This window comes from Bufo gargarizans, chromosome 3 (genome assembly GCF_014858855.1).
Source record: "Bufo gargarizans isolate SCDJY-AF-19 chromosome 3, ASM1485885v1, whole genome shotgun sequence".
Classification (NCBI taxonomy): domain Eukaryota; kingdom Metazoa; phylum Chordata; class Amphibia; order Anura; family Bufonidae; genus Bufo; species Bufo gargarizans.
In genome coordinates this window covers 254,013,669-254,030,324 of record NC_058082.1, presented here as the reverse complement: position 1 = coordinate 254,030,324, position 16,656 = coordinate 254,013,669, and the positions used below count along the sequence as shown (strand labels likewise).

At 44.9% G+C, this 16,656-nt stretch overlaps 1 protein-coding gene across 4 annotated transcripts in view; it reads left to right on the top strand.

Moving 5' to 3' along the window:
* The window catches only part of CBLB (Cbl proto-oncogene B), a 142,459-nt gene that overhangs the window by 26,901 nt on the left and 98,902 nt on the right, over positions 1 to 16,656 (top strand). The window lies entirely within an intron of this gene.

Genomic DNA, 16,656 nt, shown 5'->3' with positions numbered 1-16,656 from the left:
GTGGACGTGTGACCCGGTCCATCGACCTTTCACTGGTTCTAACATTGCAATATCATTACCTGGCATGCGAGGACATTGCTAGTAGATGTCAGGGCGCTTTTTCTTTTTCTTGGCTGCTCCGTTCCCCCGCTGTGCCCCCCCCCCCCCCGTTCACTTTTGCCGCCCTATATGCTAATTATCAGCATCAGTACAAGGAGGAGGAGACTGACGGGTTTTTCAATGGGCGTCTCCTTCTCCCTACCCAATCGCAGCGGAGAGCGTCACAGCCAGGGAGAAGGTGAGCTTTTTTTTTTTTTTTTCCCCCGCCGGCCAGTGACGACACAACTATGTCACATGGGTGCACCTCAGCCTCATTGAAGTGAATGGGGCTGAGCTGCGCCCAGGCTAGTGAAATAGTCATGACGTGACTGGCCTGCGGGAATCGGCGAGTGCCGCTGCGTTCTCAGACAGCTGATTGCTGGTCCCGGGTGTCGGACCACCGCTGATCAGATACTGATGAGCTCTCCATAAACAGTAAGGAAAACATAAAGAACCCCTTTAATGCTCTCACTGCCAGGGGGGTATGTGATACGTAAAGGGAGGAATTTATCAGGAGGGGAAAATTTGTAGTCCGTTTTTCTTGAGTATGCGTTAAAGTACTTTCTGCCACATTTATTAAATGTCTCATGTTACTTGATAGGTTTAAGGAGAAGACAAAATTAACACTTGTGTAGAGAAGCTACTCCAGTTTTCCTACTTTCCCCTCCTCTTGGAGTCAGATTGTCATCTTTTTGTGACTTAAAAAAAAAGTCTCTGATAAATCTGGAGTGAAACTCATTAACATAGCTCGCCACACCCATTCTTCCACCCACATTACAAAACTGGAGTGAGTGGTGTAAAAATGCAAAAAGTCGCAATCGCCTAAATAGTGCATAAGTGAGTGTAAAAAGGTGCAAAAGCCCTATTTTTGTGACTTTTTGATGCCAAAATCCTGGAGTGAAGGTATGATAAATCATGGCAAAAGACTTTAAATGCTGCCACGGCTGAGAACAAGCTGAAAAACCTTTCTTCCCTGGCTGGTCATGTGCGTGTAACAGAGAGGGGAAGTCGCTAGTGATCGCAGCCTGTTACGGCATGTTCACATGCACTGGAAAATATCTGCCGTGAATTCTGTGGGGAATCGACATATTTATGTATGGATTTTGCCTTGGATCTCACTGCAGGTAAAAGGGTAAAATCTGCAGTGAAAATCTATAAAAATACAGGTCGTGCGTGCCAACTCGTAATGAATGGAGAAAGCACCCTAATGCAGCTTTCTTCTCAGCTTTACTGTGGAGACTGGGAGGGAATCAACAGAGGGCATGGGATTTAAAGGGAACCTGTCACCTCAAAAAAAAAAAAAGATTTTTTCAGTGCTATCTTGCCGGTTAACTTGAAGTCAAGGGGGCAGCGGCTTTGTTTCAAATCGAGGTAAGCATGCCCCCTAACCATCCCCTCTTTTGATTGACAGCCTGCAGTTCGGCTGGGATCACATAAGTCTCGCGAATGCGCGGTGCTATCCTTGGTAAAAGACGCTATTCTGTCTCCGGCTGCCGCTGTTTGCTCGGTTTCAGCGGCGCACTGCGCGTTTTTTAGGTGACAGGCTCTTTAATGACTAGTGCTGCTGTCCCGGGGCTCTAGCAGTATATCAGACCAAACACATAGAGTAGATACGGCTCTGGATGCCTCCCCCTGGTACTCTCTGGTCCCTCCACTTTCTAAAGACTCTCTAGGGCTACCTGCACATTGGTGTGGTTGAACATAAGATCTGCGTTTCTGCCGCATATCTGCAACTTCTAACTACTGTTTTTGGTGCGGATTTAATGCGGTTTTGCTGCAGATCTCACCCATCCATTGAAAAGAGTGGAATCTGCAGCTAAAACCACTACCATAATTGATATGCTATTAAATTGGAAAACCGCAATGCAGGTCAATTTCCACACAGAAAAAACCTGCAAAGTGTACATGAGATTTGTGTAACCTCACTGGTACTGTAATACGCTGCGGTTGTGCAGGTGGCTTAACGGACCCCCACTCTGCTGCTGTGTCTACAGGTGAAACTAACATAAGAGAGAGACTCATTACATGCAAAGCAAGATGCTTCAAGCCTTTGTTATAATTCGATGATTTTGGCTTACAGCTTATGAAAACCCCAAAGTCACAATCTCAGGTCCCCTTTGCTCAGGGGGTATGGATTAATCAGCTGACTAGAGTGTGACACTTTGAGCCTAGAATATTGAACCTTTTCACAAAATTCTAATTCTAAGTTGCATTAATGCAATTCCTTTTAATTTGCATTAGGCCTCATGCACACGCCCTTTGCGGACAAGAATAGGCATTTATATTGCCGGCGCCCATTCCGTTCCGCAAATTGCGGAAGGCAACACGGGCGGCTTCTGTTTTTTGCAGATCCGCGGTTTGCAGACTGCAAAAAACGGCACGGCCGTGTGCATGAGGCCTTACTGAAATAAATGGACTTTTGCCCGATATTCTAATTTTTCACCTGTATGCTGACCATACAGAACGTGGTGTGTCTGTAATATGGCTCATTTTGAAACCCCGAAAAATAATCTCTAAAATAAAAAGATGTATTCTCTAGACTTGCATCTAATACTGAAACTATGACACATAAGACTTTTTTCTTTAAACGTTCAATACTTGTTTTGCCTATGGCGTACAGGCACACAAAGTACTGCTGTATTGTAACCCCTTGAAGACCGGGTCTATTTCCATTTTTATATTTTGGATTTTTCCTCCCCCCAATAGCCATAACTTTTTTTTTTTTTTTTTCGTTTACATAGTTATGGGGGCTTATTTTTATCAGGACAAGAGGCATTTTTAATGCCACCATTTTTAATTTACCATGTCTTGTATTAGAAAACAGAATTCCGGCAAGGTTTTTAGGGTTTTGACATCAAAGCATTCACAATGTACTAAAAAATGACCTGACGTCCTTATTCTGCGGCTAAATACAAATGCGGCAATACCAAACTTTTTATTGGTACCATTTTTGTAGCATGTAAGACTTCTTGTTCACCTTTATTCCGTTTTTTTGGGGGGGACAAGATGCCCAAAAAAAAAAAATGGCAAATCGCATGTTTTACATTTTTTTTTTTCTTCCCTTACGGTGTTTACTGCACAGGAATTAAAAAAATATTTTAAAGGGATCTCACAAACGAAAACCAAGACGCCAGTGTGAAAGTAGCCTTATCTAAAGGCATACACCTCATGTGACGGGCGGCACACTGAACCTGTGGGCCGCAGCTCCTGGATACTTGTGAGACCGCTCCAGCAGCAATGTTTTCCATATGCCTCACTTGGTCCTCAGTCTCTTCTTTGGAGGGTACTCCTTAACCTTTTACCCCCCACATCCTTGCTACACTGGGATATCCATTATAGTGGCAATTATCTGACTGACAGGAGCCATAATACTAAGCCCCGTGTCCCCTGATGATTTTTGGGTTCTTAGTTCATGACAACAGTGGATTCATTTAGATATGTTATTTGGATATGTTATACTAGGGAAACGCGTCGGGACACGTTGACATATCATTGGACACGTGCAGTCATATGTGCGTCTTAGTCTCCACTATCCTTAATTACTTAAGAGATATATACAACTCAAGTATATTTTAATCTCTACTTGCCCTGAGTCAAAGAACAATGCCCCTAGTCACCCTCCGTTAGGGTCACCTAGGGCGTTTGCATCAGGGCAAGGTTCCGGACGGGGCCACCCCTTGCGGGGCACGGACCCCGTGTTAGGTCACTAGGGCCAGGTCAGGCCAAGCAGGGAGGTACTAGGGTGAGTTTCTTACCTGATACCACTCTATTACCGGACCAGTTGGACACCCCTGACGCCCTTCTCCGTCTTCTTGAATATCGGATGAAGTACCTACCTGCCACATGTGACCTCCTCCTGCCTTGACCCACGAATACGTGGTTGCTAAGCGAGGCCCACATATAAATTGGTAAGATTTTTCCATTTTATTACGTCTGTCCCCCTGACCACTTCAAGGGAGTCAGACAATAGGGATCACTCGGTCCCTCCACTAAAGGTCTGTGTGATACTCCCCACGGGCCTTTTTTGGGAGGGGACGAGACCTATTTTGGTGTGCAGCACCACCTATGTTGCACGAAACCGTCCAATAAACCCCCTCTGTAGGGGTCTTGTCTGTCTTATTTGTGATTTTTGTTTGTAAGGGGTCTCTTACTCCCCACCTTGGGGGAACTGATCTAGTAAAAGTTAAGTTTTAAATTGTTACTGCTCCCCTTCGTTTTCATACCTTATCTAAAGCCCTCAGCCTACCTCCGTAAAAGAGTCATACTTACTTGCTCCCCGCTGCTCTAGTCTTCCGCACAGGCTCCCACATGTTCATGTTCTGGTCCCTGGACTGTTTACATACGGCACTGCATGGGGCACATCACCACTGAAGCCAGTTATTGGTTGCAGCGGAGCATGTGACCATGCGCCAGATGTAAACAGTCCGGGGACTGGAAAATGGACATGCAGAAGCCAAGGCGGAAGCATGTAATGAATCTTCTATTTACGGAGGCAGACTGCGGGTATTAGAACCCCTTTAAGTGCAACAAGGGTGGGCCAAGCCTCTCTGTGCACCCTTGCTCCTTCTTCTACCAGCCCCTCATCTCCTTTTTGAATCACAGGGCCTGGTGAGGTGACCTTCTCGTCTGGTGCAATTATGGTATGCGCCATGAAATACTTGGTGAAAGCGCCAATCAGACATATCTGTGAGCCCAGAACGACAATCTGCAGCATTTCAGTCATTTGTGAGCATACCCTTTATGACATTTGATGTGTGTGGGATTTTTATTATTATTTTTTTATTCTTACTTTACATTTAATGAATACTTACAGAATATCTAAACTGATAGAATGACTAGAAATGTGAAGTACAAGATTCAGTCTCATCTTTTTTATTCGACTGAGTGATCTTTATTTATCTGCAATCATACCCGAAGTGGCAGTTGGTGCTGTAATTTCTTCAGTTATAGGGGTTTTATGGAATTTTGATACTGATGACCTATTCTCTGGATAGATCATCAGTATCTGATCGGTGGGGGTCCATTGAGCGCCGCAGCCTTCTCCGGGCTTATCAAGCACAGCGATGTACATTGTATAGTGGCTGTGCTTGGTATTGCCCTCAGCCCTATTCACTTCAGTGGAGCTGAGCGCAATACCATGCACAGCCACTATACAGTGTACGGCGCTGTGCTTGGTGAACAAGGAGAAGTGCACGCCGCTCACAGGAGTGTCGGTGCCTTCTCAACAGCTGATTGCTGGGGGTCCCGGGTGTCGGCCCCCCACCGTTCTGATACTGATGGCCTATTCTGAGGATAGGTCATCAGTATAAAAATCCTGGAAAATCCTTTTTATAATATGCACCTTTTTATGAACGGCAGAATTAAAAACTGTTATTTTCACAAATTAAAGGTGCCATCTGCTATATAAATGAGACATTAAAGGGAATCTGTCACCTGCTTTTACCATTTTAAGCTGGCACCATCGCTGTGTTGACTAAAGTACCTTATTTCCAGTAGTCGTCTTTTTACTTTATTTTGTTTTGTAGTTTTGATATAAAAGCGATTTTTATGTTATGCTAATAAGGGTCCAAGGTGCCCAGAGGGGCGTTTTTCTCACGCTCTCCGGCGCCCAGTGACGCCTCCCTGCAGTGCCCAAGAACGCCTCCTGATCCTCAAATAACCTCCCACAGCCCGGCAAACGGTTCCGCCCCCTCCCCACGTCATAGTCTACCTTTATAGAAATGCCCCGTCCTTCTTCCTGTCTGCAGCCAGAAAACTCGCGCAGGCGCAGTACCGCCTGCGGCCTGCGCGATCATCAACGTCCTGAGGGCAACAGCGCTCAGGTCACATCACTGGGCTCGGCGCATGCCCAGTGAGACTTTTGAGGCTGTTGCCCTCAGGAGGTTGATGATCGCGCAGGCGGTACTGCGCCTTCGAGTTTTCTGGCCGCAGACAGGAAGAAGGGCGGGGCATTTCTATAAGGTAGACTATGATGTGGGGAGGGGGCGGAACCGTTTGCCGGGCTGTGGGAGGTTATTTGATCAGGAGGCGTTCTTGGGCACCGGAGAGTGGAAAAAAAAACGCCCCTCTGGGCACCTTGGACCCTCATTAGCATAACATAAAAATCGCTTTTATATCAAAACTACAAAACGATATAAAGTAAAAAGAAGACTGCTGGAAATAAGGTGCTTTAGTCAACATAGTGATGGTGCCAGCTTAAAATGGTAAAAGCAGGTGACAGATTCCCTTTAATGGTGCATTCACATGGAAGTATTCCAGTGTGAAAACGCCAACCACTTGAACAGCCTGTTGAAGTAGTCAGTAGTTGTGCTTTTAGTAAGGTTGTCAGTAAATAAGGGTTAGCCAAGGATGTGGGCATATTCAGTTTTGGGTTTTATTGTGGGTTTTCTGGGCAAAGTCATCAATGTAGAGAGCGCCATGGCCTCCTTGCAGCTTTCTAAGCACAGCGCTGTCCATTGGATAGTGGTTATCCTTGGTATTGCAAGTTGGCCCCATTCACGTGAATGGGATTGAGCTACACCTAGGTCATCTGACTGATAAAATTAGCCTAGGAAGAGGCCGCGGTGCTCCTGAAGATCGATGGTCCTGAATATCAGAGGTTTGGAAATGGGTGGGGGGGAATGGGGCGCAAAAAATATTCATATTCTCGTATTTCAGTCTTCCATACATACCTGAGCATCTTTTTCTGAACTTGTGAATATTGATGTGTGTACTTTATTTCACTGCACATTTAATTATTTTTCCCCCGCATTCTAGGTTAATTTTTGTCTGACAATTTTATAAATCTTTTGTACAGAACATTTCCTTTCCCTAAATGATATGCCATGCGCTAGTACCCCGGCGGTGTGAATGATCTTTTGTCAGTGTACAGCAAAGATCAGGAGACCACAAAGCAACGAATTGCTTGTTGTGGAGTATGATTCATATGGCAGCTATACAAATTTCCACATTAAGTAGTAAAGCTAGGCCTAAAAATCTTTATAACCCTCTTGCCATTGTTTTTCTTAGCTTTTGGCTCAGGGCAAAGGAGAGCATCAGATCATGGAATGCCCAGATTCTCATATGGGAGAAAATGTGGATCTGTCTGGGTTCAGAGCTGCCCTTTTAAGGCATTTCCCTTGACAGATCTATGTCTGTGTCCCCTCTAAGGCCACCTGCACACGTTGCGGGAATACGTGCGTTTTTTCTGAGCAGATTTCTATGTGGAAAAACCGCAGCGTATTACAGTACCAGCAAAGTGTGTGAGATACACTTTGTGGATTTTTATTTTTTTTCTGTGCCGAAATTGACCTGTGTTGTGGATTTCCAAATCTGCAGCATATCAATTATGTTATTTTAGTAGCGGATTTCACCCTTTTAAATGGAAGGGCGAGATCGGCGGCAAAACCGCATCAAATCTGCACCTAAAACTGCGGTTAGAAATTGCGAATTTTAGTGCAGATATGCTGCAGAAATCTACGGAAATTTGTGCGGATCTTACGTGCGTTGTGCAGGTGGCCAGCTATACGTAGCCAGCCACTAATAGGATTACATGTGTAGAGCGGAGGCTCTAGAACGGGGGTCCGCAACCTCTGGCACCGCAGCCTTTGTAAAAGTACACGCACAGTCGCTCAGCTGTCCTCAGAACACCTGTAGAAGGGAGTGGAGCATGCTGGGAGTAGCCGGAGGGTGTGGACCGCTGCTTTAGGGTATGGTGTCTCCCTGTGTTTTTTGTTATACAGGTGAATGTTTCCACCCCTCCCTTTTGGTTAATGCCACCTGATGAAGCTGTGACAACAGTAGAAAGTGTGTGAAGCTTTTTAGGTTCCTCACTCCCATGGCAGTCGTGTCCAGAGGTTTTGAGATTTATTTGATGTTTTATTGTATGTCGTCATTGCTCCTTGTTTACACAGTGCACCCACTTATACTGTGAGTCATGTGAAGGCCTCTCAAGGGATATCTGTATATTCTATCACTTGTATTGATGGCCTCTTGATATATCATTGCTGTACACTGGCTGTATGGGCTGCTATATGTTGCTCTGTGCCACTGGATAATAGGCATTGCGTATATACCGTAGGTGCACCCTTATTGTGGATTAGCTGTGGGAGTGCCTTACTAGATACCAGTAATACTAGTATTCTTTATCGGGCATTGTGCAATGTCCGTATTTTACATCTTCAATTAAAGGGAACCTGTCACCGGGATTTTGTCTATAAAGCTGAGGACATGGGTTGCTAGATGGCCACTAGCACATCCGCAATACCCAGTCCCCATAGCTCTGTGTGCTTTTATTGTGTAAAAAAAAAAAAACTATTTGATACATATGCAAATTAACCTGAGATGAGTCCTGTCCCTGACTCATCTCACGTACAGGACTCATCTCAGGTTAATTTGCATATGTATCAAATCGTTTTTTTTTACACCATAAAAGCACACAGAGCTATGGTGACTGGGTATTACGGATGTGCTAGTGGCCATCTAGCAACCCATGTCCTCAGCGCTATACACAAAATCCAGGTTCCCTTCAAGGCTTCGTTCACATCACCGTTCAGCCTTTCCGTTCTCCTGCTCTGTTCAGGAGCTGGAGAACAGAAAGGACGGAGAAGGCACATAACTGAGCCTAAGGACCCCAAAGACTATAATGGGGTCCGTTAGGTTTCCGGTTAGAAGATGATTTTGAAACTGAGACAAAAGTCCTGCATGCACAACTTTTTGTCTCCGCTCCAAAATCATCTTCTGAGCGGAAACATAACAGACCCCATTATAATCTATGGGGTCCTCAGGGCTGCGTTTGGCTCAGTTATGTGCCTTCTCCGTCCTTTACGTTCTGCTCCTGAACAGAGTAGGAGAACGGAAACGCTGAACAGTCGTAGTATTGTGCGGCTATTGAAGGTATATTCACATTTCTCTTTCTAAAATCTGTCCCAGGAGATGTTGCACTATTTATTTCCTTAATGTACCTAGTTTTTTTTTGTACTTTTTTGCTATACTGTTGTGCCTATTGCAACTTACTAATAAAGGTATTGGAGGAGAGCTAAATGTGCCAATCTCTGGCTCAAATTGCGTTAAAAAAAGTAGACTTGTCTTTTTTTGTAGACACTGAGAGAAAATGGGGCTTATTTTGGTACAGAAAACCCGTTGCATTAGTTACATGTGGATTTGCCTGCAGATTTCTCCCCTGAAATGTAATGGAAATCCTCTGTATAAATTGTCATACTGCAGAGTAAGCTTCGTGTGAATTCCCTCATGTGGGTGACCTTTCAAAAATAAAATATATATATCATCCACTTTGCTGCTTTTTACTCGATTTTGCACACATAAACTCAATGTGTCAGCCACTTGTGGCCGTTCCCTTTTAAGGGTCCATTCACACAACCGTATGTGTTTTGCAGATCCGCAAAACACGGACATCGGCAATGTGTGTTCCTCATTTTGCGGACCGCACATCGCCGGCACTTTAATAGAAAATGCCTAATCTTAAAGGGAATCTGTCACTAGCATATTAACAATTTTTTTTTTTTTTATGAATCCATGTGTAATAAAGTACCTAATTTCCATATGTCTTGTTCGTTTTTTTTTTTTTTTTTCTGCGTCTTGTCATTTCTTTAAAAAAAAACACGCTTTTTATGATATGCAAATGAAGCTGTAAGAAGCCCAGAGGGGCGTTATTCTTTGTCCACGGTGCCCAGGAACGCCCCTCTGAAGTGCCATGCCCGCCTAAATTAGAAAACTAAGAACTCCTCCAAGTTAGCCTAAATCGCCTCCCAGAGGCGCGGCTAAGTGCTCCCCCCCCCCATCCCCCAGCACCACGCTCTGCGGCAAACACCCCCGATCCTCCTATCGCCCGCATCCGAAATCCCGCGCAGGCGCAGTGCCGGCGATTGCCTACGCGATGATAAGACGACTGAGGAAACAGCGAACACGTCACTGGGATCGGTGCATGCCCAGTGACGCTGTTTCCTCAGTCGTCTTATCATCACGCAGGCGCAGGCAATCGCCGACACTGCTCCTGCGCGGGATTTCGGATGTGGGCGAGAGGAGGATCGGGGGTGTTTGCCGCAGAGCGCGGCGCTGGGGAGGGGAGCACTTAGCCTAAATCGCCTCCCAGAGGCGCGGCTAACTTGGAGGAGTTCTTAGTTTTCAAATTTAGGCGGGCACGGCACTTTAGAGGAGCGTTCCTGGGCACCGTGAACAAAGAATAACGCCCCTCTGGGCTCCTTACAGCTTCATTTGCATATCATAAAAAGCGTTTTTTTTTTTTGAAGAAATGACAAGATGCAGAAAAAAAAGAACAAGACCTTTGGAAACGAGGTACTTTATTACACATGGATTCCTAAAAAATTTTTTTGCTAATATGCTAGTGACAGATTCCCTTTAATGCCTAATCTTGTCCGCAATTGCAGACAAGAATAGGACCTGTTACATGTGCACTTGGCAACTGAAAGCATCTGTGTTGGTCCCATGTTCATATGTATCTGCATTGCTGAAAAAAATGGTGTGTTAATATATGCAAATGAGCCTCTAGGGGCAACGAGGGGAGTTGCCATTACACCTAGAGGCTCAGTGCCCTCTGCAACTGCCGTGGTCTCTCCACTTTGACTGGGTCAGGCAGTGTACTGTAAATGTGGTCATGTTTGGCCCTTTCAGAGGACGCTGCAGTTGCAGATGGAGCAGAACCTCGAGGTGTAATGGCAACGCCCCCATTGCTCCTAGAGGCTCATTTGCATATATTAAAACTTTTTCTCAGCAAAGTGGACACACGTGAACATGGGACCAACACAGATGCCTTCAGCTTCTAAGGTGAGCCAGTTTCATAGGTACAAATCTGCTGACAGATGCCATCTGAAATGATGTAGCAGAGGACATTTCTGCATTTGTGTGCCGTATTAGTATACATTTGGTGAACTACATACAAATCTGTGGCCGATTTCAAGCCCCAGACCTCTAATAATGTAACATAGGATAGGAAATGAATGATTGTAGAGAATAAGCTGCTTTAAGCAAACTATGCAAGTTGGAAAAAAATCCTCCTAATAAAATATTCCGTGAACGTTTCATGGTGGCTGACGCACAGGAGAGAGGTCTCTTGATACTTCAGGTTGTTCTTTTTTTTATCTGCTAGGTTATGCAACAAGTCAGCTGGTATTTGATCACTTCCATTTAATTTTTGTGAGCGATCATAGCCCCGTGTAAAAAGTCCCATTAAGGGGTTGTCCTCACTTTACAAGTGATTGCCTATGCTGAGGACATTCTCACTGAAGTGAATGGGGGCAACACTGCAGTAACCAGCGCCATCCTCTGCCCAACAGACCGAGCCGTGTAGTTCTGTCTCTAAGTTTTGGCGCAGGAGCTGCATGAGGCCATTAGCACACATTGCGGGATATGTGCGTTTTTTTTCCCATGTGGAAAAACAGCAGTGTATTACAGAACCAGCAGAGTGTATAACGTATCGCAAATCTCAGGTACACTTTGCATATTTTTTTCTGTATGGAAATTGACCTGCGTTGAGGATTTCTAAAACCGCAGCATGTCTATTATGTTTGTGGGTTTAGCTGCGGATTTCACCCTTTTCCAAAACTGCATCAAATCAGCACGAAAAACATTGTTAGACATTAGGTATTTCGGTGCAGAAACACACAGAAATCTGCACGGAAATTCATGCGGATCTTATGTGCGTTCTCTTGCACTCGTGTGCAGGTACTCTAACAGCTAAGGCTACACTGGCGTTTTGGCTTTCCGTTTTTGAGATCCGTTCAGGGCTCTCACAAGCGGTCCAAAACGGATCAGTTTTGCCCTAATGCATTCTGAATGGAAAAGGATCCGCTCAGAATGCATCAGTTTGCCTCTGTTCTGTCTCCATTCCGCTCTGGAGGTGGACACCAAAACGCTGCTTGCAGCGTTTTGGTGTCCGTCTGACGAAACTGAGCCAAACGGATCCGTCCTGACACACAATGTAAGTCAATAGGGACAGATCAGTTTGACACAATCTGGCACAATAGAAAACGGATCTGACCTCCAATGACTTTCAATGGTGTTCAAGACTGCTATGTTACAGATAATACAACCGGATCCGTTCTGAACGGATGCATGCGGTTGTATTATCTGAACCGATGCGACTGCAGATCCATGACGGATCCGCACCAAACGCGAGTGTGAAAGTAGCCTTATTGTCTGGGGTGATGGCTTATCTAAAGTATTGGACAACCTCTTAAAGTGCGTGTGTATGGGGGTGGGGGGGGGGGGGGTGCTTTTCATGGAAGAACTAGGGCAGGGGTGGCCAACCTTACATACACAAAGAGCCAAAAAAAACAACTTATGACTACCAGGAGCCACAAGCTATACATTTACACACGAGTCACCGTTTTCTTCGCCCTACAAGATGCACCTAGGTTTTAACAAAGAAAAATAAGAGGGGGAAAAAAAAGATTTTTCATCTGATCTGAGGTCTGATAAAAATATTTTCTTATTTTTCATTAGAGAAAAAAAGAAAAAGTATATTTTTCATCAGACCTGACCAACCCATGCTCAAACAAGACCCCCTTGCTCAGATCTGCCCCCCCCCCCCCATGCTCAGATCTTCCCACTCATGCTAAGATCAGACTCTCATGCTCAGATCAGACCCCCATGCTCAGTTCTATAATTTTAAAAAATTCCCTCTCCTGATCAGGCACTGGGCTCCTGCTCGGGCACCTGCTACTCTGCAGGTCTGACACTCTCTCCACTGTGACCCGATGAGCACAACGTCAGGTCATAATGTGTGTCTCCACGTACTACGTTCTCACACTGTGTGCATCAGGACGTAGTGGGGAGTGAGCTGGAGCTGCAAAGTAGTAACAGTGCCCGATCAGGGAAAGAGATCTGAGCATGGGGTGGAGAGTGCTTCCTGGATTCACAGCTAGAGCCTCACTTGAAGAAGCAAAGAGCCACAGGTTGGCCACCCCTGAACTAGGGGACCATAGCCAGGTCACCAGATCTTTTATACAGTTAGTTGTCTAGAGAAAATATACCGTAACCGTACCCCTGTCTAATATCTAAAATGAATAAATGAGAAGGGGGAATTGAAAGAGCAGAAAGAAATGATATTTTTAGATCTTGGCATAGACTGAACCTGTAGCTGAATGGAAAACTCCTAAGCGTTTGCTGGGTTAACTAGCCAGTGGGCGATTCCACGTATTTGCTTCATTTTCCATTCAGTCTATTATGTGTACTGTGCCCCGGCCTGCTGATCTATCACACTTTAGTTTATACTGTGTATTAAGCTAGAATACGTATGACATTGAGGAAGTAGCGCCACAGTTTCCATCACTTCTCGTTTTTCACTGGCCCCCATTGTCCGCTGCGGTTAATTCCCTTTTACATTGTAGTGTCCTATCTTTGTTGGGCTAATAAATGAGGAAGGTGCCCACAGGAGGTTGTCTTCTCAGATGACTAGTCTGGGCTATATTTCGCTGTTTATGACCACTTTGTGCAATCAGATTTCTTGCACGCACTTCGCCCTTTTATATGTGTATATCTTTTTTTTTTTTTTTTTTTTTTTTTAAGGGTTGTTACATGAAGACAGCTATATGCACTATTAGGATCCCTGCTCAGGATCCTTCTGTCAGCCAGAAAGGAGAGCCGACCTGTACCATCGGCGCCCCCTTGTATCCGGGCTAGCTGTGGCTTCACATCTCCAGACTGGCTGGTTGCCAGTAGCGGGATCAGAGCAATGAGCGTATTGCCTTTTGGCGCTCTATTTTCAGAGGGGTTGTCTTTAATGAGGCAACCCCTTTCAAGGTCTTGTACTAGAATTAAGGCTACCTTCAGACCAGCTTTTTTACCGGATCCGTCATGGATCAGCAAAAACGCTGCCGTCATAATACAACGGTCTGCGTCGGTTATCAACGGATCCGGTTGTATTAGCTCTAAAATAGCCAAGACTGATCAGTCTCTAAAACCATTGAAAGGCAACTGGGGACGAATCTGTTATTTTGTGTCGGAGAAAACAAATCCGTCCTCATTGACTTACATTGTGTGTCAGGATCTCAGGATCCTTCTTGCTGCGTACCACATCGCGGACAGGAAAACTATGCTTGCAGCGTTATTCCGTCCATGATGGGAGCACAACCAAATGGATGCATTCAGTTTTGTCCCCTTGACAATGAATTGGGACAAAGCTGAAGCGTTCGCCCCCCCCCCCCCCCACCCCCTATTGAGATCCTAGAACGGGTCTCAATGGCAGAAAGGGAAAGCACAGATGTGATGGCCTAAGAAGCAGCTGCAAGAAAAGATGCTGAAAGAAAAATATTATCACTATGACCAGGGTTTCAGTAGTTTTCTGGTCCGATGGCTGGCATGAATGTAAACCAAATAGTTTACAAGGAGCACAGCTATCTCCTAAACTGTCATAAAAACACTGTAAAACAAGTTCCTAGAGTCTCCGATCATCTAGAATCAATTCTGTGGAACTTGAAGTGAGCCTCGAATTCAATGTGTGTGTTTGTTTTTTTTTTGTTTTTTTCCCCACTGCAAATTCAACACAGGGCTTTGTATCTACATGAGGGCTCCACAGCAGCTTCAATCCACATTCAAGCTCAGAGGATGGACTGTCCTTCTCTGCAGAATATACCTAAGGGCTCGTTCACATGACTGTGACTTTTTTTTTTTTTTTTTGTGGTCCGCCAATTAAGGATGCGCAAAACACGGATGGCGCCCGTGTGCCTTCTGCAATTTTTGGAACTGAGCAGGAGCCCTATTATAGAAATGCCTATTCTTGTCCGCAAAACTGAATCAGAACAAAGCCTTCAGTGAAGCCAAGCATTTCTGGCCCACCCCACCGGTTTCTCCTCTAAATCCACATTCAACTCTTTGGGAACCATCATATTCAGAATTGTATTGAATAATGCCCACGGCTTTCCGTCCCGTCAGATTCTGATTATGTATTTCCTTGGAGTGTGCAGACACACTTTCTTTTAGAGCTTATTTAAAGGTTTCTCACATGTTCACCCAATCTTGTTTTTAGTTTTCTCCCTGTCCTCCCCACATATTGTTCCCAGCAGGGACACTCAAGTAAATATACAACATTTCTGAAACCCTCAGGTCTCTAAAGAAAAGATATGCCACTTGTGGGTACAAGTCCTGTGTTGGATTCAGCCATTGCACTAAATGTGGAGAAGGCTCATCCGGTTGAAGGGAAGGACAACTGCCTCTCGCCGAGTTTACGGAGCTGATGAAATACACGAATGTAACCGCTGCAGCCTATCGCTGGCTTTAGCACTCCTGTACACCTATCACCACTGAGTCCAGGGATTGACTGCAGTGGTGTAGAAGTATAACGCCTCATCACACCAGGATAATAAAGGACCGGTGGGGACCAATCATATTCCACTTTTCATTTTAAGAAGCCCTCTGGAAAATGAAAAATGCCAAATCATTGGTTGCCATGTGCTGCTGCTCCATTTCCCCCCTGCACTAGTTTTAATAGATCTCACATTTTCCTATCTAACACGAGTGACGTTGGTTTTCTCTTCCGTTTTTCTTTCGTATGTAAGAGAATGGCACAACTAAAAATAAAGTGGCAAAAGACATTTATTTCATTTTTTTTTTTTTCCATCTATCACTCCAGTTATAATTTTTTTTTACTTGTCATTTTTTTCCATAAAGGATGACAAATACCGGTAGGTGTGACCCAAAAACCTTACACATAACCAGAGGCGGGCTAGGAACTTAGTGGCCCCAGAAAAAAACTAAATGTGGCCCCATTGTACATGGGTCCACACTGACAGAAGGCAGGGCAATGCCAGCAATACCTTATTGCAGCAGAAAAATACTTCCCCAGCAGTACCAATTACCACAGTGCATCACAAAAATAGCTCCCTAGAAGCGGCACCACTGTGGTGTCACGTTCCACGTTCTGTCCTCCTACTCCTGCTCCCTCAGGATGGCAATACATTTGAATTTAGGGGTCAGAAGGGCATCTGCGGCCGCTGAGCAGGTCCATAAGTACTTAACACTCCCAGGGTTAATTAACTCTGGGACCATCAGATCATTACTTACCTGGCTGGTGGTGGCGAATAGGGCTTAGGTGGCCTTCTGGGCTTCAGCCCATTAGGAAGTTTCCCTGTAGGGTCTATGGCCAGTCCGCCCCTACACATAACATTAGGATCTGTCCTTTTATTACCTTTTAGACCATCTTTGTGCCTATGTTTTTATCTCCTCCTCTATCCCGCTTTTGCCTTTAATTTTACAAGGGTGCAAAAACCTTTTTAATAGCGGAGCTTCCACTTAATTGCCTGGCCCTTGCTCTCCATGAATGAATGGCCATTAGTGTGTTGTCCCGGAATTAAATGGATCTGCGCCATTTAATACATCTGGATGCATCCATTTCAGTGGGATCCGGTTGTATTAAATCAAAACATGTCCTATTCCTGTCTGTTTTGAGGACAAGGATAGGACATTTGTGAAGGAGTGAAAAAAAAAATGGCTGCAGGCTCTCGGCTCGTATCCGTGTTTTGAGACTGTACACCAGCTTTCTGCCCTCGGTTATGTTAAATGTGACGGGTTGAGGGGGCCCGTCTCTTTTTTTTTTTTTTTTTTTTTTTTTTTATAAGGCTACTT